The sequence below is a fragment of the Coregonus lavaretus genome (assembly GCF_964263955.1).
Source record: "Coregonus lavaretus genome assembly, contig: HAP1_SCAFFOLD_4149, whole genome shotgun sequence".
Taxonomy (NCBI): Eukaryota; Metazoa; Chordata; class Actinopteri; order Salmoniformes; family Salmonidae; genus Coregonus; species Coregonus lavaretus.
Genome location: NW_028162095.1, coordinates 1 through 23,062, shown reverse-complemented (window position 1 = coordinate 23,062; position 23,062 = coordinate 1).

The window sequence follows — 23,062 nt, the reverse complement described above, 5'->3', positions numbered from 1 at the left end:
GGTAGATGGGTAAAAAAAAGCAGACATTGAATATCCCTTTGAGCATGGTAAAGTTATTAATTACACTTTGGATGGTGTATCAATACACCCAGTCACAACAAAGATACAGGCGTCCTTCCTAACTCAGTTGCTGGAGAGGAAGGAAACCACTCAGGGATTTCACCATGAAACAGTTCCAGAGTTTAATGGCTGCAATAGGAGAAGACTGAGGATGGCTCAACAACATTCTAGTTACTCCACAATACTAACCTAATTGACAGAGTGAAAAGAAGGAAGCCTGTACAGAATAAACTTTTTAAAACATGCATCCTGTTTGCAACAAGGCACGAAAGTAATACTGCAAAAAATGTGGCAAAGCAATTCACTTTTCTATCCTGAATACAAAGTGTTATGTTGGGGCAAATCCAATACAACACATTACTGAGTACCACTCTTCATATTTTCAAGCATAGTGGTGGCTAAATCATGTTATGGCAGTGGAGACTCCTCAGAACAGGAAGGGGAGGACCATCCTACTCAGCGAATTTCATAAAAATAAAAATAGTGGAACATTTTCAAGTTATCCCTTTTAGATAAAACTATACTAAATATATTCACGTCACCAAATAATTGATTGTCACGAATGTCGGTGGAATGCGGTAGGCCAGAGTCAAGCGCAGGACACAGAATGAGATGAAGAAACACTTTACTGAGTAGTAAAGAAATACAAGCAAAACCCTCCAAAACAACAAAGGAGGAGCAAAACCCGCTCACAAAAGGACACTCGTACAATCAAAATAAACACGAACACCAAACAGTGGAAGTGAACAGGTTAAATAGGAAGACAAACTAACATAATAGGGGACAGGTGTGCAACAACATACAACAATCAAATGAACATAGAAACATATAACATAGAGCGGCAGCAGCTAGCACTCCGGTGATGACGAACGCCGAAGCCTGCCCGAGCCAGAAGGAAGGGCAGTCTTGGCAGAATCCGTGACAGTACCCCCCCCGGCCTCGGGGATGGCCAGGAGGACGCGATGCGGGGCGAGTGGCGCAGTGGTCTGAGGCACAGCATCGCAGTGCTAGCTGTGCCACTAGAGATCCTGGTTCGAATCCAGGCTCTGTCGTAGCCGGCCGCGACCGGGAGACCCATGTGGCGGCACACAATTGGCCCAGCGTCGTCCAGGGTAGGGGAGGGAATGGCCGGCAGGGATGTAGCTCAGTTGGTAGAGCATGGCGTTTGCAACGCCAGGGTTGTGGGTTCAATTCCCACGGGGGTCCAGTATGAAAAAAAAATATATATAATAATAATAATGTATGCACTCACTAACTGTAAGTCGCTCTGGATAAGAGCATCTGCTAAATGACGTAAATGTAAATGTAAATGTAATGATTCTGATGGAATTCTCTCAACAAGGAGGGATCGAGGATATCCCTCCTAGCAACCCAGCAGCGCTCCTCCGGACCGTACCCCTCCCACTCCACGAGATACTGCAGGCCCCCCATCCAACGCCTCAAATCCAGGATGGAACGGACCGAGTACGCCGATGTCCAGTGGGGGCGGAGGAACCTCCCGTATCTCAGACTCCTGGAGTGGACCAGCTACCACCGGCCTGAGGAGAGACACATGGAACGAGGGGTTAATACGATAATTAATAGGAAGCTGTAACCTATAACATACCTCGTTCAATCTCCTCAGGACTTTAAATGGACCCACAAACCGCCTACCCAACTTCCAGCAGGGCAGGCGAAGGGGCAAACCCTTGAGGTGAACTGGGAACCCCGATCAGACACTATATCCTCAGGCACCCCGTAGTGCCGGAAGACGTGTGTAAAAAGGGCCTCGGCAGTTTGTAGGGCCGTAGGGAGTCCGGGCAGGGGAAGGAGGCGACAGGACTTAGAACACCGATCCACAACGACCAGGATGGTTGTGTTCCCTCTTGAGGGAGGAAGATCAGTCATAAAATCCACCGATAGGTGGGACCACGGTCCTTGTGGAATGGGTAGGGGTTGTAATTTCCATCTGGGCAGGTCTAGGAGCCTTACACTGGGCGCACACCGAGCAGGAGGAAACATAAACCCTCACGTCCTTGGCTAAGGTAGGCCACCAGTACTTCCCACTAAGACCCTCTGGACACTGGGGAGGAGAGGGTTCGCTACGTAACGCCCGCTCGATGTCCGCGTCAACCTCCCACACCACCGGTGCCACCAGACACGACGCCGGAAGTATGGGAGTGGGCTCCACGGAACTCTCCTCTGTGTCATACAGTCGGGACAGAGCATCTGTCTTAGCATTCTGGGAGCCCGGCCTGTAAGAAAGGGTGAAAACAAAACGGGTTAGAAACATGGACCACCTTGCCTGGCGAGGGTTTAACCTCTTCGCCGCTCGGATGTACTCCAGATTGCGGTGGTCAGTCAAAATGAGAAAAGGGTGTTTAGCCCCCTCAAGCCAATGTCTCCACGCTTTCAGGGCTTTGACCACCGCCAACAACTCCCGGTCCCCCACATCATAGTCTTCGAAAATAAAGCACAGGGGCAGAGCTTGGGTGGCGTGCCCGAGCGCTGAGAAAGTACAGCGCCTATCCCAGCCTCAGATGCGTCCACCTCCACCGTGAAGGAGGGATCCGGATGAGCCAGCAATGGAGCCGAGGTAAACAGGTCCTTCAGGCGACTAAAAGCCCTGTCCGCCTCAGCTGACCACCGCAGACGCACTGGTCCCCCCTTCAGCAACGAGGTAATGGGAGCCGCTACCTGACCAAAGCCCCGGATAAACCTCCGGTAGTAGTTGGCAAACCCCAAGAAACGCTGCACCTCCTTTACCGTGGTTGGAGTCGCCCAATTACACACGGCCGAAATGCGGTCACTCTCCATCCTCACCCCAGACGCGGACATGTGGTACCCTAGGAAGGAGATGGACTCCTGAAAGAACAGGCATTTCTCTGCCTTAGCATACAGGTCATGCTCCAACAGTCTTCCAAGTACTTTACGCACCAGGGACACATGCTCGGCCCTTGTAGTGGAGTATATAAGTATGTCATCAATATACACCACTACCCCTTGTCCGTGCAGGTCCCTAAAAATCTCATCCACAAATGATTGGAAGACTGATGGAGCATTCATTAACCCGTATGGCATGACAAGATACTCATAATGTCCAGAGGTGGTACTAAATGCCGTCTTCCACTCATATCTCTCCCGGATGCGCACTAGGTTGTACACGCTCCTGAGATCCAATTTTGTGAAGAAGCGTGCCCCGTGCAATGATTCCGTCATACTAGCTATCAGGGGTAATGGATAGCTGTACTTGATGGTAATCTGATTTAAGCCACGGTAATCAATGCACGGGCATAAACCACCATCCTTCTTCTTCACAAAAAATAAACTTGAGAAGACAGGTGAAGTGGATGGCCAAATGTATCCCTGTCTCAGAGACTCGGTGACATATGTCTCCATAGCCGCCCTCTCCTCCTGAGACAAAGGATACACGTGACTCCGGGGAAGTGCAGCTCCTACCTGGAGATTTATCGCACAATCCACCGGACGATGAGGTGGTAATTTAGTCGCCCTCTTTTTACTGAAGGCGATAGCCAAATCGGCATACTTGGCAGGAATGTGCATGGTGGAAACCTGGTTTGGACTTTCCACCGTATTTGCCCCCAAGGAAACTCCTACACACCTCCCTGAACACTGACCGGACCATCCCTTAAGAGCCCTCTGTTGCCATGAAATCATGGGGTCATGAATGGTTAACCAGGGAAGTCCCAACACCACAGGATACGCAGGAGAATCAATCAGATAGAGGCTAATCCTCTCCTCATGACCCCCTGCGTCCTCATCAGAAGTGGGGTGGTGACCTCCCTGATTATGCCTGACCCTAACGGGCGACTATCTAATGCGTGCACAGGGAAAGGTTTATCAACAGACACAGTAGGAATCCCTAAACTACGAGCATACTGGCGATCAATAAAATTCCCAGCCGCGCCTGAATCTACTAGCGCCTTATGCTGGGAATAGGGGGAAACTTCTGGAAAAACAATATCTATACACAAATTAGCAACAGGAGGCTCTGGGTGAGTCGGGTGCCTACTCACCTGAGACGGTCGACCGGTGCCCTGCCTGCTGCCTCGACCTCCTGAGGACCTTCCCCAGCACCGACCAGCAGTGTGTCCTCTGCGGCCACAGTTGGTGCAGGGGATGGTCCCTCTCCCAGTCTCCCTAACCGTAGCACCTCCGAGCTCTATGGGGGTAGACTCGGAGGTGCTGGGGGATGGAATGGATGGCCCCCGATCAGAACGTCCGCAGGCTGCCAACAGGTTATCCAACCTGATGGACATGTCCACCAGTTGGTCCAGGGTGAGATCGGTGTCCCTGTAGGCCAGCTCCCGACGGACGTCCTCCCTTAAGCTGCAGCGATAATGGTCGATCAGGGCCCTCTCATTCCATCCCGCGCTGGCTGCTAAAGTTCTGAATTCCAGCGCAAACTCCTGCGCGCTCCTCATCTCCTGTCGTAGGTGGAACAGACATTCACCCGCCGCTCTCCCCTCTGGTGGATGATCAAATACCGCCCGGAAGCGGCGGGTGAAATCCTTGTAGCGGACAGTACTTGCGTCTATTCCTCCCCACTCGGCGTTGGCCCATTCCAGCGCCTTCCCCGATAGACAGGAGATGAGGGCGGACACGCTCTCATATCCCGAGGGTGCCGGGTGAATGGTGGCCAGGTAAAGCTCGACCTGGAGGGGAAATCCCTGGCACCCGGCAGGTGTTCCGTCATATGCCCTCGGGAGCGAGAGCCGAATCCCACTGGACCCAGATGGCGAAGCGGTGACCAGTGTTGTAGGTGGGTGAGTGGTTGTAGATGGTGACGGGATACCACCTCTCTCCCATTGTTCCATTGTCTGGAATACTCGTGCCATGGTGACCCCGAGAGTCTGAATCATTAATTCCTGACGTTGGACTCGTTCCTCCATCGTCTCGGTGACTCCGGCTGCTCCTGCTGACTCCATAATGGTGCATGTTTCTGTCACGAATGTCGGTGGAATGCGGTAGGCCAGAGTCAAGCGCAGGACACAGAATGAGATGAAGAACCATTTTACTGAGTAGTAAAGAAATACAAGCAAAACCCTCCAAAACAACAAAGGAGGAGCAAAACCCGCTCACAAAAGGACACTCGTACAATCAAAATAAACACGAACACCAAACAGTGGAAGTGAACAGGTTAAATAGGAAGACAAACTAACATAATAGGGGACAGGTGTGCAACAACATACAACAATCAAATGAACATAGAAACATATAACATAGAGCGGCAGCAGCTAGTACTCCGGTGACGACGAACGCCGAAGCCTGCCCGAGCCAGAAGGAAGGGCAGTCTCGGCAGAATCCATGACATTGATTAAAACACACTGTTTTGCAATGGTCTACAGTAGCCTCAGCAGCACTCTGTAGGGTAGCACCATGGTGTAGCCGGAGGACAGATAGCTTCTGTCCTTCTCTGGGTACATTGACTTCAATAAAAAACCTAGGAGGTTCTCACCCCCTTCCATAGACTTACACAGTAATTATAACATCTTCCGGAGGACGTCCTCCAACCTATCAGAGCTCTTGCAGCATGAACTGACATGTTGTCCACCCAATCAAAGGATAAGATAATTAATCTAGTACTGAAAGCTAAAGATGGCTAGCACTGCAGTGCATAAAATGTGGTGAGTAGTTGACTCAAAGAGAGAGAAAGACAATAGTTGAACAGTTTTGATCAAATTAATTTCTTACAAAATTAAGGAGACAAGTGAGAGAGAGAGAGAGTAGAGCTAGCTATATTTGGTTTTATTTTGTTAACTTTCACTTAGCTAGTTGAATGCAGCTAGCTAGTTTAGCCTACTCAAACACCCGGTTCAAACAGAGAGAGATGCTATGTTAGCTAGCTGGCTATGGCTATCCAACACTGGAACTCTTCCAAGTCAAGGTAAGCTTTTGGTTTTATTAATTTATTGCCATCGGGGCCCACCGGTGTAACTGCTAAACTGCTTTCTGACTGTACACTCTACTGCATGATTGCAGCGGGTTTACTAACGCGCTAGTTCTAGTAGCTATGTTGACAATGATGTAGGCTGTGTATAGCGGTTAGCAGTCATGAAATGAAGGTTTGGTGAGAGAAGGAATTATATATACAACGAGCAAAGTTATCATGCTGTTTTTATGTGGCTGCTATGAAAGTTAACTGTGTTTGCGTGTGATTTTTTTACATTTTACATTTTAGTCATTTAGCAGGCGCTCTTATCCAGAGCAACTTACAGTTTTATTGAGTGCATACATTTTCATTCTAGCCCCCCATGGGAATCGAACCCACAACCCTGGCGTTGCAAACGCCATGCTCTACCAACTGAGCTACACGTGTGATTTACATTTACGTCATTTAGCAGATGCTCTTATCCAGAGCGACTTACAAATTGGATCAGGGGTGTATTCATTCCACCGATTCTGTTGAAAATAAACGGAAGCAAACGGAACGAAACGGGGATAAACATAACTGAATTTGTCCAATAGAAACTCTCATTTGCAACTGTTGGACTAATAATTACACCCTAGATCAGCTAGATGCAGGCAAGAGTGTGCAAGCCGGTATTGAATGTGTCACTGTCTGTCACCTTGATTACTCAAAATTCTCTCAATGAAAGTTTACGTTGTAACCTTTAATTCATAGGCTAGGTTGTAACAACCTCATGATGGATACAGGGAAAATGTGAGTTGGTAGAGCATGGCGTTTGCAACGCCATGGTTGTGGGTTCGATTCCCACGGGGGGCCAGTGTGAAAAAAAATGTATGCACTCACTAACTGTAAGTCGCTCTGGATAAGAGCGTCTGCTAAATGACTAAAATATAAATGTAAACCTATCGATGTTACATTGAGCTGGATGAATGGAATATGAATGACAGTCATCCAATATGCTGTAATAGAAATAAGGCCATTCTCATAAATGAAAAAATCATCCTCCCTCATCTTAAATGACACCGACCGCCACTGTGTTATGAGTATGCTTGTAATCCTTAAGGACTGGGGAGTTTTTCAGGATAAAAAAAAACCTAGAGGAAAACCTGGTTCAGTCAGTATGCTTTTTACCAGACACTAGGAGATTCATTCACCTTTCAGCAGGACAATAACTTAAAACACAATGCCAAATCTACACTGGAGTTGCTTAACAAGAAGACAGTGAATGTTACTGAGTGGCTGAGTTACAGTTTTGACTTAATATTATTGACAATCTATGGCAAGACCTGAAAATGGTTGTCTAGCAATGATCAACAACCAATTTGACAGAGCTTGAAGAATTGTTTTAATAATAATGGGCAAATGTTGCATAATCCAGGTTTGTGAGGCTCTTAGAGAAAGACTCACTGCTGTAATTGCTGCCAAAGGTGCTTCTACAAAGTATTGACTCAGGGGTGTGAATACTTATGTAAATGAGATTTTCTGTATTTCATTTTCAAAACATTTTCAAAACTGTCTAAAAACATATTTTCACGTTGTCATTATGGGGTATTGTGTGTAGATGGGTCAGAAAAAATATATATTTCATAAATTTTTAATTCAGGCTGTAACACAACAAAATGTGGAATAAGTTAAGGGGTATGAATACTTTCTGAAGGCACTGTACATGTTTACCAGTGTGTCATCATCACTGAAATCTGGACCAACTAGTTCATACAGGGAGGTGGAGTGTGAAGCTCAACCAGGCATCTGGAATGCAGCATGCCACATCCTTCCCTTCACACATCACCGGAAGAGCAGGATAGAGAGGAACAGCACAGATGGGAAATAGTTTGTGTGTGTGTGTGTGTGTGTGTGTGTGTGTGGGGGGGGGGGTTGCAATAATAAAGGGGTTAGGATTAGACCTACAGAGGTCAAGTTGGTTGCAAGTGTTGGTTAAGACTTACATCTAGACAAGGTTATTCAGTAGGACTAGTGCCTGGAGGTACAGCCAATCAGATACTACCCACATCTAAGATCAACCTTAAAGGGGCAATCTGCGTTTGGTACATCCAATTTTAGGCTTTTATATACATTATTTACTGTATACCCATTGATTATTGAAGAATGTTACTTAGAAATGCCTCATGTGCTTAGCTCAACTATCGTACCCCATCAGAACCCAAAATATAAGCTTGTTTTACTCTAATATTTGTAAACAATATAAATGTAAATGAACACTGTATAGCCTCAAAACATTTTTAAAACTATCATTTAGATTTCATGGATGGTCAGTTTATGAATTAGAGAGTGGTTACATGTCTCCAGTCCCATCCCTCAGCTTTTTACCAAAACAGCGGCGGTGTGATCCGCTTTGTTATTGTTTGAACTGCAGATTGTCCCATAAATGTTTTCAATTTGTCTTTTGAGGAGATTCAAGATGAATTTGTAGATTTTTTAAAAGTGTATTTCTCCATTGAGGGAGGTTTTAAAGTGTTTATTACACAGTGAAATTAGTTAAATGTAGAGAAGCAAGTTACATTTGTTAAAAGTCTACCATTTCTTAACTTACCCTGATTCCACTGCTCTCAGAAAATATTTTCACAGAACATACACGTAGTTCCTTGTTCTTCACTCAGCAGTTGTTTTTCTATTGGAGTGCAATGTATGGAATGTAGACAAATGAGTTTCTACCAATGATTACATCTGAGAGAGCGAGAGGAAGAGAGAGAGAGAGAAACAGAGAGAGAGAATGGGAGAGCGAGAGAGAGAGAGAGAGAGAGAAAGAGAGAGAGAATGGGAGAGAGAGAGAGAGAGAGAGAGAGAGAATGGGAGAGAGAGAGAGAGAAATAGAGAGAATGTGAGAGAGAGAGACAGAGAGAGAGAATGGGAGAGAGAGAGAGAGTAAGAGAGAGAGACAGAGAGAGAGAGAGAGGCAGAGCGAGGAAGAGAGAGAGGCAGAGAGAGAGGCAGAGAGAGGCAGAGAGAGAGACAGAGAGAGAGAGAGAGAGAGAGAGAGAGAGAGAGTAAGAGAGAGAGAGACAGAGAGAGAGAGAGAGAGAGTAAGAGAGAGAGACAGAAAGAGAGAGAGAGAGAGAGAGAGAGAGAGAGAGAGACAGAAAGAGAGAGACAGAGAGAGAGAGAATTCTGCAAAAACATCCTCCGTGTACAACGTAAAACACCAAATAATGCATGCAGAGCAGAATTAGGCCAATACCCGCTAATTATCAAAATCCAGAAAAGAGCCGTTAAATTCTATAACCACTTAAAAGGAAGCGATTCCCAAACCTTCCATAACAAAGCCATCACCTACAGGGAGATGAACTTGGAGAAGAGTCCCCTAAGTAAGCTGGTCCTGGGGCTCTGTTCACAAACACAAACAGACCCCACACAGCCCCAGGACAACAACAACAACAACACAATTCGACCCAACCAAATCACGAGAAAACTAAAAGAGAATTACTTGACACATTGGAAAGAACAAACAAAAAAACAGAGCAAACTAGAATGCTATTTGGCCCTAAACAGAGAGTACACAGTGGCAGAATACCTGACCACTGTGACTGACCCAAACTTAAGGAAAGCTTTGACTATGAACAGACTCAGTGAGCATAGCCTTGCTATTGAGAAAGGCCGCCGTAGGCAGACCTGGCTCTCAAGAGAAGACAGGCTATGTGCACACTGCCCACAAAATGAGGTGGAAACTGAGCTGCACTTCCTAACCTCCTGCCAAATGTATGACCATATTAGAGACACATATTTCCCTCAGATTACAGCGATCCACAAAGAATTTGAAAACAAACCCAATTTTGATAAACTCCCTTATCTACTGGGTGAAAAACCACAGTGTGCCATCACAGCTGCAAGATTTGTGACCTGTTGCCACAAGAAAAGGGCAACCAGTGAAGAACAAACACCATTGTAAATACAACCCATATTTATGTTTATTTATTTTCCCATTTGTACTTTAACTATTTGCACATTGTTACAACACTGTATATATACATAATATGACATTTGAAATGTCTTTATTCTTTTGAAACTTCTGAGTATAATGTTTACTGTTAATATTTATTGTTTATTTCACTTTTGTTTACTATCTACTTCACTTGCTTTGGCAATGTTAACATATGTTTCCCATGCCAATAAAGCCCTTAAATTGAAATTGAAATTGAATTGAGAGAGAGAGAGAGTAAGAGAGAGAGACAGAGAGAGAGACAGAGAGAGAGAGAGAGTAAGAGAGAGAGACAGAGAGAGAGAGAGTAAGAGAGTGAGAGTGAGTGAGCGAGAGAGAGACAGAGAGAGAGAGAGAGAGAGTAAGAGAGAGAGACAGAGAGAGAGAGACAGAGAGAGAGAGTGAGTGAGCGAGAGAGAGACAGAGAGAGAGAGAGAGAGAGAGAGAGAGAGAGAGAGTAAGAGAGAGAGAGTGAGAGTTGGTGAGCGAGAGAGAGACAGAGATAGAGAGAGAGAAACAGAGAGAGAGAGAGAGAGAAACAGAGAGAGAGAGAGAGTAAGAGAGAGAGAGAGAGAGTGAGTGAGCGAGTAAGAGACAGAGAGAGACAGAGAGAGAGAGAGAGTGAGTGAGAGACAGAGAGAGACAGAGAGAGACAGAGAGAGAGAGATAGTAAGAGAGAGAGACAGAGAGAGAGAGAGTAAGAGAGAGAGAGTGAGAGTGAGTGAGCGAGAGAGAGACAGAGAGAGAGAGAGAAACAGAGAGAGAGAGAGAGAGAGAGAGAGAGAGAGAGAGAGAGAGAAAAACAGAGAGAGAGAGAGAGAGAGAGTAAGAGAGAGAGAGTGAGAGTGAGTGAGCGAGAGAGAGACAGAGAGAGAGAGAGAGAGAGAGAGACAGAGAGAGAGAGAATGGGAGAGTGAGAAAGGAGACAGAGAGACGTTAAATTCTACAACCACCTAAAAATAAGCGATTTCCAAACCTTCTATAACAAAGCCTACAGAAAGATGAACCTGGAGAAGAGTCCCTTAAGCAAGCTGGTCCTGGGGTTCTGTTCACAAACACAAACAGACCCCACAGAGCCCCAGGACAGCAACACAATTAGACCCAACCAAAACACGAGAAAACAAAAAGATAATTACTTGACACAGAATTAACCAAAAAAAAGCAAACTAGAATGCTATTTGTCCCTAAACAGAGAGTACACAGTGGCAGAATACCTGACCACTGTGACTGACCCAAAATTAAGGAAAGCTTTGACTATGTACAGACTCAGTGAGCATTGCTATTGAGAAAGGCCACCGTAGGCAGACCTGGCTCTCAAGAGAAGACAGGCTATGTGCACACTGCCCACAAAATGAAGTGGCAACTGAGCTGCACTTCCTAACCTCGTGCCAAATGTATGACCATATTAGAGACACATATTTCCCTCAGATTAAACAGACCCACAAAGAATTCGAAAACAAACCCAATTTTGATAAACTCCCTTATCTACTGGGGGAAATACCACAGTGTGCAATCACAGCAGCAATATTTGTGACCTGTTGGCACAAGAAAAGGGCAACCAGTGAAGAACAAACACCATTGTAAATACAACCCTTATTTATGTTTATTTATTTTCCCTTTTGTACTTTAACTATTTGCACATTGTTACAACACTGTAGATAATGACATTTGAAATGTCTTTATTATTTTCGAACTATTGTGAGTGTAATGTTTAATGTTAATTTTTTATTGTTTATTTCAGTTTAGTTTATTATCTATTTCACTTGCTTTGGCAATGTAAACAGATGTTTCCCATGCCAATAAAGCCCTTAAATTGAAATTGAATTGAGAGAGACAGAGAGAGAGAGAGAGAGAGACAGACAGACAGACAGACAGACAGACAGACAGACAGACAGACAGACAGACAGACAGACAGACAGACAGACAGACAGACAGACAGACAGACAGACAGACAGACAGACAGACAGACAGACAGACAGAAAGAGAGACAGAAAGAGAGACAGAAAGAGAGACAGAAAGAGAGACAGAGAGAGAGAGAAAGCGAAAGAGAGTGAATTGGTAAATATCACATTTGGTTAAAACTGAAAAAAGAACTTGTACTGACAGAAAAATGTGTGTTCCTTTGCACAATATATATCCCCCCAGAATCCCCATATAACTCAGAGGAGATATTCCCCACTCTTGAGGAAGAGATGTGCCATTCCAGGCCCAGGGAAATGTGGTCATCTGTGGGGACACAAATGCGTGCACAGGAACACTACCTGATCTAACGACCACACGAGGGGACAGCTTTATTACAGGCCATACTGTTTCTAACTGTCTTAATCTCCCTCATAGAAACAACAGTGACAGCACCATCAACAAAAACGGAAGGGATCTGATGCAGGTCTGTCGAAGCCTGGGTCTGTACTTTGTCAATGGTAGGTTACGGGGGGACTCTTTGGGGAGATTCACCTATTGCTCACCTCTTGGCCACAGCACAGTAGACTATATGATTACAGACATTGACCCTTTCTCTACAGTGAGACTTTAAAACTCTATAAACGTACACTCAGAACCAAATATGCACAGTACAACAGCAAGCAACTGACACTAATTGAGGAGTCCATAAATACAAACAACTTCTGGCAAAATTGAAACTAGAGGAATTAGCGATACAAAATGGTGACATATGGAAAACCCATTTTAAACCTCCCAACAACACCGTTCAAATTGATGCAAACACAGAACAATGCCATTCGACACCCCACTTACTGACCAGGAGCTCTATAAGAAACTTCAGGCCCTCAAATTTAAAGCATGTGGACCTGATGGAATCCCAAATGAGAAGCTCAAATTCAACAGTGCAAAATTTCAATTGGCTATATTAAAACTGTTTAATTTGATCCTGAGTGTAGGTTATTTATCTGGAATCAAGGACTCATAACCCCAATCTTTAAGAACGGAGACAAATTTGACCCTAACAATTTGTAAGGTTCTGTATTTATTTTCTTAGTCTTGTGTTCTTGAACGTAGCCCTGTTTCTTTGTGTTCTTGAACGTAGCCCTGTCTTTCATTTTTGTTCATTGAGTTCACCTGTTTTAGTTACTCACCTGGTCTCATTAGCTCTTATTTAGTTTAGTTCATTCTGTTTGTGCCTTGTGAGTTATTGTTTGTTTTGACTCTACTAAGCCTTTTTCTAGCTCGTTTGTGAGAACCAGTTATAGCCTTCAGTCCTAGTTTTTTATTCTCCTGCCTGTTTGCCTACCTGTGTATGACCATTGCCTGCCTGTGACCAAGATTCCTGCCTTCTGCGAAGACGAAATAAACACCTGCCGTGCTCTGCGCGTGAATCTACACCTTTTTCTCCCTGAGTATTCATTACACAATTAGAGGCATTTGTGTGAGCATTAACCTGGGGAAGGTTTTCTGTCGTATTATAAATGTAAGAGTTCTAAACTTCCTTAATAAGCACAATGTCTTGAGTAAAAGCCAAATTGGATTTATACCAAAGCATTGCACAACCGATCATATTTACACCCTGATAGATAAACATCTCCACCAAAATAATACCAAAATGTACGCTTGCTTTATCGACTTCCAAAAAGCATTTGATTCTATTTGGCATACAGGACTGTTCTACAAAGTTATTGAAAGTGGTGTAGGGGGTAAAACATATGACATAATTCAATCATTTGAATTGAAAGAGAGAGAGAGAGTTAACCTAAGGTATTTTCAAGGTGTCAGTCTCCACCTAAACTGGATATTTAACTTTACGTCTTGTACTGTATTATTACATTTACATTTACGTCATTTAGCAGACAAATTGGTGCATTCACCTTATAGCCAGTGGGATAACCACTACAATATGTATTTTTTATTTTTTTATTTTTTTTGGGGGTGGGGTAAGGGGGGGTAGAATGATTACTTTATCCCATCCCAGGTATTCCTTAAAGAGGTGGGGTTTCAAGTGTCTCCGGAATGTGGTGAGTGACTCCGCTGTCCTGGCGTCGTGAGGGAGCTTGTTCCACCATTGGGGTGCCAGAGCAGCGAACAGTTTTGACTGGGCTGAGCGGGAACTGTGCTTCCGCAGAGGTAGGGGGGCCAGCAGGCCAGAGGTGGATGAACGCAATGCCCTCGTTTGGGTGTAGGGACTGATCAGAGCCTGAGGGTACGGAGGTGCCGTTCCCCTCACAACTCCGTAGGCAAGCACCATGGTCTTGTAGCAGATGCGAGCTTCAACTGGAAGCCAGTGGAGTGTCCGGAGGAGCGGGGTGACGTGAGAGAACTTGGGAAGGTTGAACACCAGACGGGCTGCGGCATTCTGGATGAGTTGTAGGGGTTTAATGGCACAGGCAGGGAGCCCAGCCAACAGTGAGTTGCAGTAATCCAGACGGGAGATGACAAGTGCCTGGATTAGGACCTGTGCCGCTTCCTGTGTAAGGCAGGGTCGTACTCTCCGAATGTTGTAGAGCATGAACCTACAGGATCGGGTCACCGCCTTGATGTTAGCGAAGAACGACAGGGTGTTGTCCAGGGTCACGCCAAGGCTCTTCGCACTCTGGGAGGAGGACACAACGGAGTTGTCAACCGTGATGGCGAGATCATGGAACGGGCAGTCCTTCCCCGGGAGGAAGAGCAGCTCCGTCTTGCCGAGGTTCAGCTTGAGGTGGTGATCCGTCATCCACACTGATATGTCTGCCAGACATGCAGAGATGTGATTCGCCACCTGGTTATCAGAAGGGGGAAAGGAAAAGATTAGTTGTGTGTCGTCTGCGTAGCAATGATAGGAGAGGCCATGTGAGGATATGACAGAGCCAAGTCACTTGGTGTATAGCGAGAATAGGAGAGGGCCTAGAACTGAGCCCTGGGGGACACCAGTGGTGAGAGCACGTGGTGCGGAGACAGATTCTCGCCACGCCACTTGGTAGGAGCGACCGGTCAGGTAGGACGCAATCCAAGAGTGAGCCTCGCCGGAGATGCCCAGCTCGGAGTGGGTGGAGAGGAGGATCTGATGGTTCACAGTATCATATACACTGCTCAAAAAAATTAAGGGAACACTTAAACAACACATCCTAGATCTGAATGAATGAAATAATCTTATTAAATAATTTTTTCTTTACATAGTTGAATGTGCTGACAAAAAAATCACACAAAACTTATCAATGGAAATCAAATTTATCAACCCATGGAGGTCTGGATTTGGAGTCACCCTCAAAACTAAAGTGGAAAACCACACTACAGGCTGATCCAACTTTGATGTAATGTCCTTAAAACAAGTCAAAATGAGGCTCAGTAGTGTGTGTGGCCTCCACGTGCCTGTATGACCTCCCTACAACGCCTGGGCATGCTCCTGATGAGGTGGCGGATGGTCTCCTGAGGGATCTCCTCCCAGACCTGGACCAACTCCTGGACAGTCTGTGGTGCAACGTGGCGTTGGTGGATGGAGCGAGACATGATGTCCCAGATGTGCTCAATTGGATTCAGGTCTGGGGAACGGGCGGGCCAGTCCATAGCATCAATGCCTTCCTCTTGCAGGAACTGCTGACACACTCCAGCCACATGAGGTCTAGCATTGTCTTGCATTAGGAGGAACCCAGGGCCAACCGCACCAGCATATGGTCTCACAAGGGGTCTGAGGAGCTCATCTCGGTACCTAATGGCAGTCAGGCTACCTCTGGCGAGCACATGGAGGGCTGTGCGGCCCCCCAAAGAAATATCACCCCACACCATGACTGACCCACCGCCAAACCGGTCATGCTGGAGGATGTTGCAGGGAGCAGAACGTTCTCCACGGTGTCTCCAGACTCTGTCACGTCTGTCACATGTGCTCAGTGTGAACCTGCTTTCATCTGTGAAGAGCACAGGGCGCCAGTGGCGAATTTGCCAATCTTGGTGTTCTCTGGCAAATGCCAAACGTCCTGCACGGTGTTGGGCTGTAACCACAACCCCCACGTGTGGACGTCGGGCCCTCATACCACCCTCATGGAGTCTGTTTCTGACCGTTTGAGCAGACACATGCACATTTGTGGCCTGCTGGAGGTCATTTTGCAGGGTTCTGGCAGTGCTCCTCCTGCTCCTACTTGCACAAAGGCGGAGGTAGCGGTCCTGCTGCTGGGTTGTTGCCCTCCTACGGCCTCCTCCACGTCTCCTGATGTACTGGCCTGTCTCCTGGTAGCGCCTCCATGCTCTGGACACTACGCTGACAGACACAGCAAACCTTCTTGCCACAGCTCGCATTGATGTGCCATCCTGGATGAGCTGCACTACCTGAGCCACTTGTGTGGGTTGTAGACTCCGTCTCATGCTACCACTAGAGTGAAAGCACCGGCAGCATTCAAAAGTGACCAAAACATCAGCCAGGAAGCATAGGAACTGAGAAGTGGTCTGTGGTCACCACCTGCAGAACCACTTCTTTATTGGGGGTGTCTTGCTAATTGCCTATAATTTCCACCTGTTGTCTATTCCATTTGCACAACAGCATGTGACATTTATTGTCAATCAGTGTTGCTTCCTAAGTGGACAGTTTGATTTCACAGAAGTGTGATTGACGTTACATTGTGTTGTTTAAGTGTTCCCTATATTTTTTTGAGCAGTGTATTATACTTTGTCTTCTATTGTTCTACTCAAAATCTCCACGCACCCTGCATTGTATTCTCAGGTACAGGTTAATAATGGCAGAAGTCTGTCTGGACAGAGGGAGAACATCACTGTCTCCAAAATGAGTTAATGAGAATTACTCCCACTATGAATCTGAGACTGACTCCCACTATGAAGCTGAGACTGACTCCCACTATGAAGCTGAGACTGACTCCCACTATGAAGCTGAGACTGACTCCCACTATGAAGCTGACACTGACTCCCACTATGAAGCTGAGACTGACTCCCACTATGAAGCTGACACTGACTCCCACTATGAAGCTGACACTGACTCCCACTATGAAGCTATGGGGTGAGAAGAGAGACTATACTACAGTGCTGCTTGAAAGTATGTGAACCCCTTGTGCAATTACAGATTTTCTCAGTTTTTACCATGAAATCTTCATTTAATCAGAACCAGTCTTTTTGACATAACAGGTTTATATTTATCATTACCATATGTTGGTGTAGAGGAAATCATGTGTGTAGTAGAAAAACAAAATTAAAAAGGAATTAGTGCAGGTGCAAAAATAAGTGAACCCCAAGTTGCATTGGTTAAATCAAGTAGGCAAGTAGAATCAGGTGGGTAAATAATTAGCTACCAAATGAACCAATCAAAGGAGAGATCGTTAGGAAAGAGTTTGGGCAGGACTCTGATAAATAGAGATAAGAAACCTGGTCAGTTTCGTGTTACCCATCCAGGTGAATGCAAAGCACATCATGCCGAGAGGAAAGGAGATCTCAGAGGACATCAGGACGAGGGTAGTGAGAGCACATCAGTCTGGGGAAGGCTATAAAGTCATTATCTTATCTTTTATTTAGTTTATTTTTAATTGTTGGTTGAGGAAAGTGTCATATTCTTTGTGAGGAACGACCTGAAGAGGTTCAAGGGGATTCTTCGTAAAGCATACCAAGAGTGGACAGACGAGGAAGTGATGGACACTGAACATCAGAAGTAGCCAAGCAGTACCAGAGAGGGTGCTCTGAACATCACACTACATGTTATGAGAAACATGAATCAAATGGAGCTCGCTGAAACGCTGAAGAAAAGTAAGAGACACAATACTTTGTATTTTCACATAAAAGTAGCATGACTGGATACAAATCAATTGGAAGTGGTAAAACAGCCAAACAAATGTTCTATAAAAATGAATATTTTGTGCATCATACAAATGAGTTTATTGACGAGGGCCAAGATAAACTAAAATCCAACCTGAAGAAGACGTTTCAAAGTGTATTTGAAGGAACAGCAGAACGAGGAAACCCAATACTTGTCAATATAAGATACACACAGAGCTCTACATCACAGACGGTGGAAATGGAGAGGTCAGTGATGAACATGAGATGAGACAGATTGAGACAGCATCGTTGAGACCAGCCATCCAAGATACACCAATCACATAAAAACGACGTCTTCAAACCTTTACCTGGACAAGACAAACCTATCACAACTGTACTGACAAAGGGTGTCGCTGGTAAAAACAGTCTCTGTGCAGAAATGTATTCTGAATTGGGCTGAAGGAAAAGCCAATCAGGAAATCCAATTTATATTCCCAATTCCTTTTCAAGAGATGGATTGGATGACAGAGACAAAACACAGCCTTTCTGAACTTCTTGGATATTTCGTTCCTGAAATAAAAGAATCAGGAATATCTAACTACGACAAGGTTTTGGTTGTCCTTGACGGTCTTGATGAGTGCCGACTTTCTCTAGACTTCAAGAACATTAGGAGCTTGTACGATGTCACAAAGCCAACCACCGTGGACATGCTGCTGAGAAACCTCTGGATAACCTCCCGTCCTGCAGCAGCCAATCAGATCCCTCCTGAGTGTGTTGGCCAGGTGACAGAGGTACGAGAGTTCAATAACCCGCAGAAGGAGGAGTACTTCAGGAAGAGAATCCCTGATGAGAACCTAGCCAGCAGAATAATCTCACACATAAAGACGTCAAGGAGCCTCCACATCATGTGCCATATACCTGTCTTCTATGGGATTACTTCAACTGTTCTACAGATACTGTTAGGTGAAGCAGAGTGTGGAGTGATCCCCTACACTCTTACTAAAATGTACAGTTGAAGTCGGAAGTTTACATACACTTAGATTTGAGTCATTAAAACTCGTTTTTCAACCACTCCACAAATGTCTTGTTAGCAAACTATAGTTTTGGCAAGTCGGTTAGGACATCTACTTTGTGCATGACACAAGTAATTTTTCCAACAATTGTTTACAGACAGATTATTTCACTTATAATTCACTGTATCACAATTCAAGTGGGTCAGAAGTTTACATACACTAAGTTGACTGTGCCTTTAAACAGCTTGAAAAATTCCAGAAAATGATGTCATGGCTTTAGAAGCATCTGGTAGGCTAATTGACATCATTTGAGTCAATTGGAGGTGTACCTGTGGATGTATTTCAAGGCCTATCTTCAAACTCAGTGCCTCTTTGCTTGACATCATGGGAAAATCAAAAGAAATCAGCCAAAAAATTGTAGACCTCCACAAGTCTGGTTCATCCTTGGGAGCAATTTCCAAATGCCTGAAGGTACAACGTTCATCTGTACAAACAATAGTTCGCAAGTATAAACACCATGGGACCACGCAGCCGTCATACCGCTCAGGAAGGAGACGCGTTCTGTCTCCTAGAGATGAACGTACTTTGGTGCGAAAAGTGCAAATCAATCCCAGAACAACAGCAAAGGACCTTGTGAAGATGCTGGAGGAAACAGGTACAAAAGTTTCTATATCCACAGTAAAACGAGTCCTATATCGACATAACCTGAAAGGCCGCTCAGCAAGGAAGAAGACACTGCTCCAAAACCGCCATAAAAAAGCCAGACTACGGTTTGCAACTGCACATGGGGACAAAGATCGTACTTTTTGGAGAAATGTCCTCTTGTCTGATGAAACAAAAATAGAACTGTTTGGCCATAATGACCATCGTTATGTTTGGAGGAAAAAGGGGAACGCTTGCAAGCCGAAGAACACCATCCCAACCGTGAAGAACGGGGGTGGCAGCATCATGCTGTGAGGGTGCTTTACTGCAGGAGGGGCTGGTGCACTTCACAAAATAGATGGCATCATGAGGAAGGAAAGTTATGTGGATATATTGAAGCAACATCTCAAGACATCAGTCAGGAAGTTAAAGCTTGGTCGCATATGGGTCTTCCAAATGGACAATGACCCCAAGCATACTTCCAAAGTTGTGGCAAAATGGCTTAAGGACAACAAAGTCAAGGTATTGGAGTGGCCATCACAAAACCCTGACCTCAATCCTATAGAAAATGTGTGGGCAGAAGTGAAAAAGCGTGTGCGAGCAAGGAGGCCTACAAACCTGACTCAGTTACACCAGCTCTGTCAGGAGGAATGGGCCAAAATTCACCCAACTTATTGTGGGAAGCTTGTGGAAGGCTACCCGAAACGTTTGGCCCAAGTTAAACAATTTAAAGGAAATGCTACCAAATACTAATTGAGTGCATGTAAACTTCTGACCCACTGGGAATTTGATGAAAGAAATAAAAGCTGAAATAAATCATTCTCTCTGCTATTATTCTGACATTTCACATTCTTAAAATAAAGTGGTGATCCTAACTGTCCTAAAACAGGGACTTTTTACTAGGATTAAATGTCAGGAATTGTGAAAAACTGAGTTTAAATGTATCGAAACTTCCGACTTCAACTGTACATATATTTCCTGATATTTCAAACCAAACAGAGGAATCAGAAGTATGTCAGAGACCAAGACGGGGACCTTGACTGGTGTAAAAAGAGCATTCTGGCACTGGGAAAGCTGGCCTTCAAACAGCTGGAGAAAGGCAATCAGATTTTCTACGAGGAAGACCTGAGAGAGTGCGGCATTGGTGTCAGAGATGCGTCAGTGTACTCAGGAGTGTGTACACAGATCTTCAGAGAGGATTATGGGCTGCACCATGGAAAGGTCTACTGCTTTGTGCATCTGAGCATCCAGGAGTTTCTGGCTGCTTTATATGTGTTTCTCACCTTCAATGACAGCAATACGAATCCACTAGTCAGCCAGAGATCAGTTTCCAAATTTCCAACATTGTTGAAACGTCAACCTTCAATCAACATACAGTATACAAGAATGCAGTGGATAAGTCCTTACAGAGTATGAATGGACACCTGGACCTGCTCCTCTGTTTCCATCTCGGCCTCTCACTAGAGTCCAATCAGACTATTATACGAGGCCTACAAACAAAAGACTGGGGAATCCACACTGCAGGCTGGAGACAAATGCTGTTTATGATCAAACCTTTTCAGTTGTCTGTAGATTGTACATGGCCCAAATTGTATAATTATTATTCATTTCTCTTGTCCAGGTTGAAGCAATGTCAATTCAAAGAGAAAGGCTGTGAAGTGTTGGCATCAGTTCTGAGCTCACACTCTTCACATCTGAGGGAGTTGGACCGGAGCTACAATGACCTACAGGATTCAGGAGTGAAACTGCGGAATCCCTGCTGTAAATTGGAGACACTGAGGTCAGTACTTTTAGTGTGTACGAGATATAAAATATTCAGTTGCATTCACTGATTTTCTCTAGAAATGTGGATGTAATGTGAAGGAAAGGTTGATAGTTTGAGACCTCTGTAGTACCATCTACGTTAACGTTATGTATGACCGTTATTTTTCAGATCTAGATTTTACAGATTATTTTGCAGGTTGTCATTTTGCAGGCTTTGTCTTCTCTGTCTTTGTCTCTGCGATCTAACCCCTCACACCTGAGAGAGCTGGACCTGAGCTACAATCATCCAGAACAGGGTATCCCAAACTAGGTTCTGGGGCCCCCCCGGGTGCAATTAATAAAAAATATATTTAATAATAATAATAATAATAATAATAATAATAGACAATATTACTCTGACACAATTACGTTGGTTTTAACTACGTTTTTGGTTTACTTGGGTATGTGTAAAAAGCCATAACATTGGTGACCTCATTAGAACTTCAGTAGACACAAGGCTCCAGCAGAGGGAGACAAAGCCACATACAGTGTCTGTTATACCTCTGATCATTACCGTCAAAATGGCTCCAAAGATTCCATGTCAATGAATAGGATTAGGGTGAATGACTATTCAAACATGAACGTGCTAAAATCTTAGAGCTTTTTAGCTTTTCAAAATTTGGACTGAGTTAAATTGAAATTACGAAATGTCATAATTTGTTATACACAGTAGTAAATTAACACCCCTTTCACAGAATAAGTATGTCATTTTCTAGAAATAACCCTGGTGGGTACAAAGCTGATGGGTACAAAAGTGTCTGGCAGCAGACACTTTCACTTCTCAACATTCATTACATTTACAGACACTTTGTAGCTCAGTTGGTAGAGCATGGCGCTTCTAACACCAGGGAAGCGGGTTCAATTCCTGGGACCACCCATTCATAAAATGCATGCACGCATGACTGTAAGTCACTTTGGATAAGTGTCTGCTAAATGGCATATATTACTTGACCGGTTTAGCCAATTCTATCAAGGACTGCCCTCTGTTCCTATCCTGTGATTGTAAGGAGTTAAATTCTGTCAGCTTAAAACAGGGGTGTGAAATAGTTTAAGAGTTCTCGGGAGGGGCACAACATGGGGAGATGGGGATATTATATACAGTGGGTTATGTTAGTGAGTGAGGGGAAATGAAGTAGTTCATTTGTATGAAGTAAGCCTGCCCTCTGCTATGACAGGACATGGATAATTATAGATATGCCCAGAGTTTAATTATAGACAGCAGCTGGTGGCATAATTTTAGGAGTTGGAGAGTCCCCTTTTCCCTCCCTAGTTCACACTGGAGGTGCCTAGACCTCTCCCTGTAAGGAAGGATCGCCTTGCACAGATTGCAAAGTGATGGAGGCAATTATTGAACTCTCAGGCCTGTAATCCTGTTGGACCCATGTTTTATGTCTGTATGCAGTACCACAAGGTCACAAATGTGATGTCACTCCCATAGTATGCAGGAGGCCTGGGCTGTTCCAACATCCATACTAGCATATACTTCTTGGAACGCATGCCCAACCTCTGTTCCTAGGTGTCTGCCGGGGGATGGCATAGACCTCTGGATACCAATGTTAAATGGGACAACGGTTGGCATGTACCTTAGTGTAAAAGGTCTACTGTATTTGATGATAGCCCAATAGAGGTTTTTCCAATTAAAAGGCATGTTCCTGATCGTGCTGTAGGCGCTCAAAGCAATACATAGCTAGTTGTCCAATGGTGCAACGGAAAAAGAATAACTCATTTATAGAAGATGAGTGTAGAATGGATAGGGGGGTTTCCATTATCCCAGCCACACATCTTCCAAAAATGTAGAGGAGTCACTTAACGCTCAGTATTTTTAGCTGGGGCGAACGCATGTCAAGTCTGGCCCCCATATCTATCTATCTATCTATCTATCTATCTATCTATCTATCTATCTATCTATCTATCTATCTATCTATCTATCTATCTATCTATCTATCTATCTATCTATCTATCTATCTATCTATCTATCTATCTATCTCTCTCTCTCTCTCTCTCTCTCTCTCTCTCTCTCTC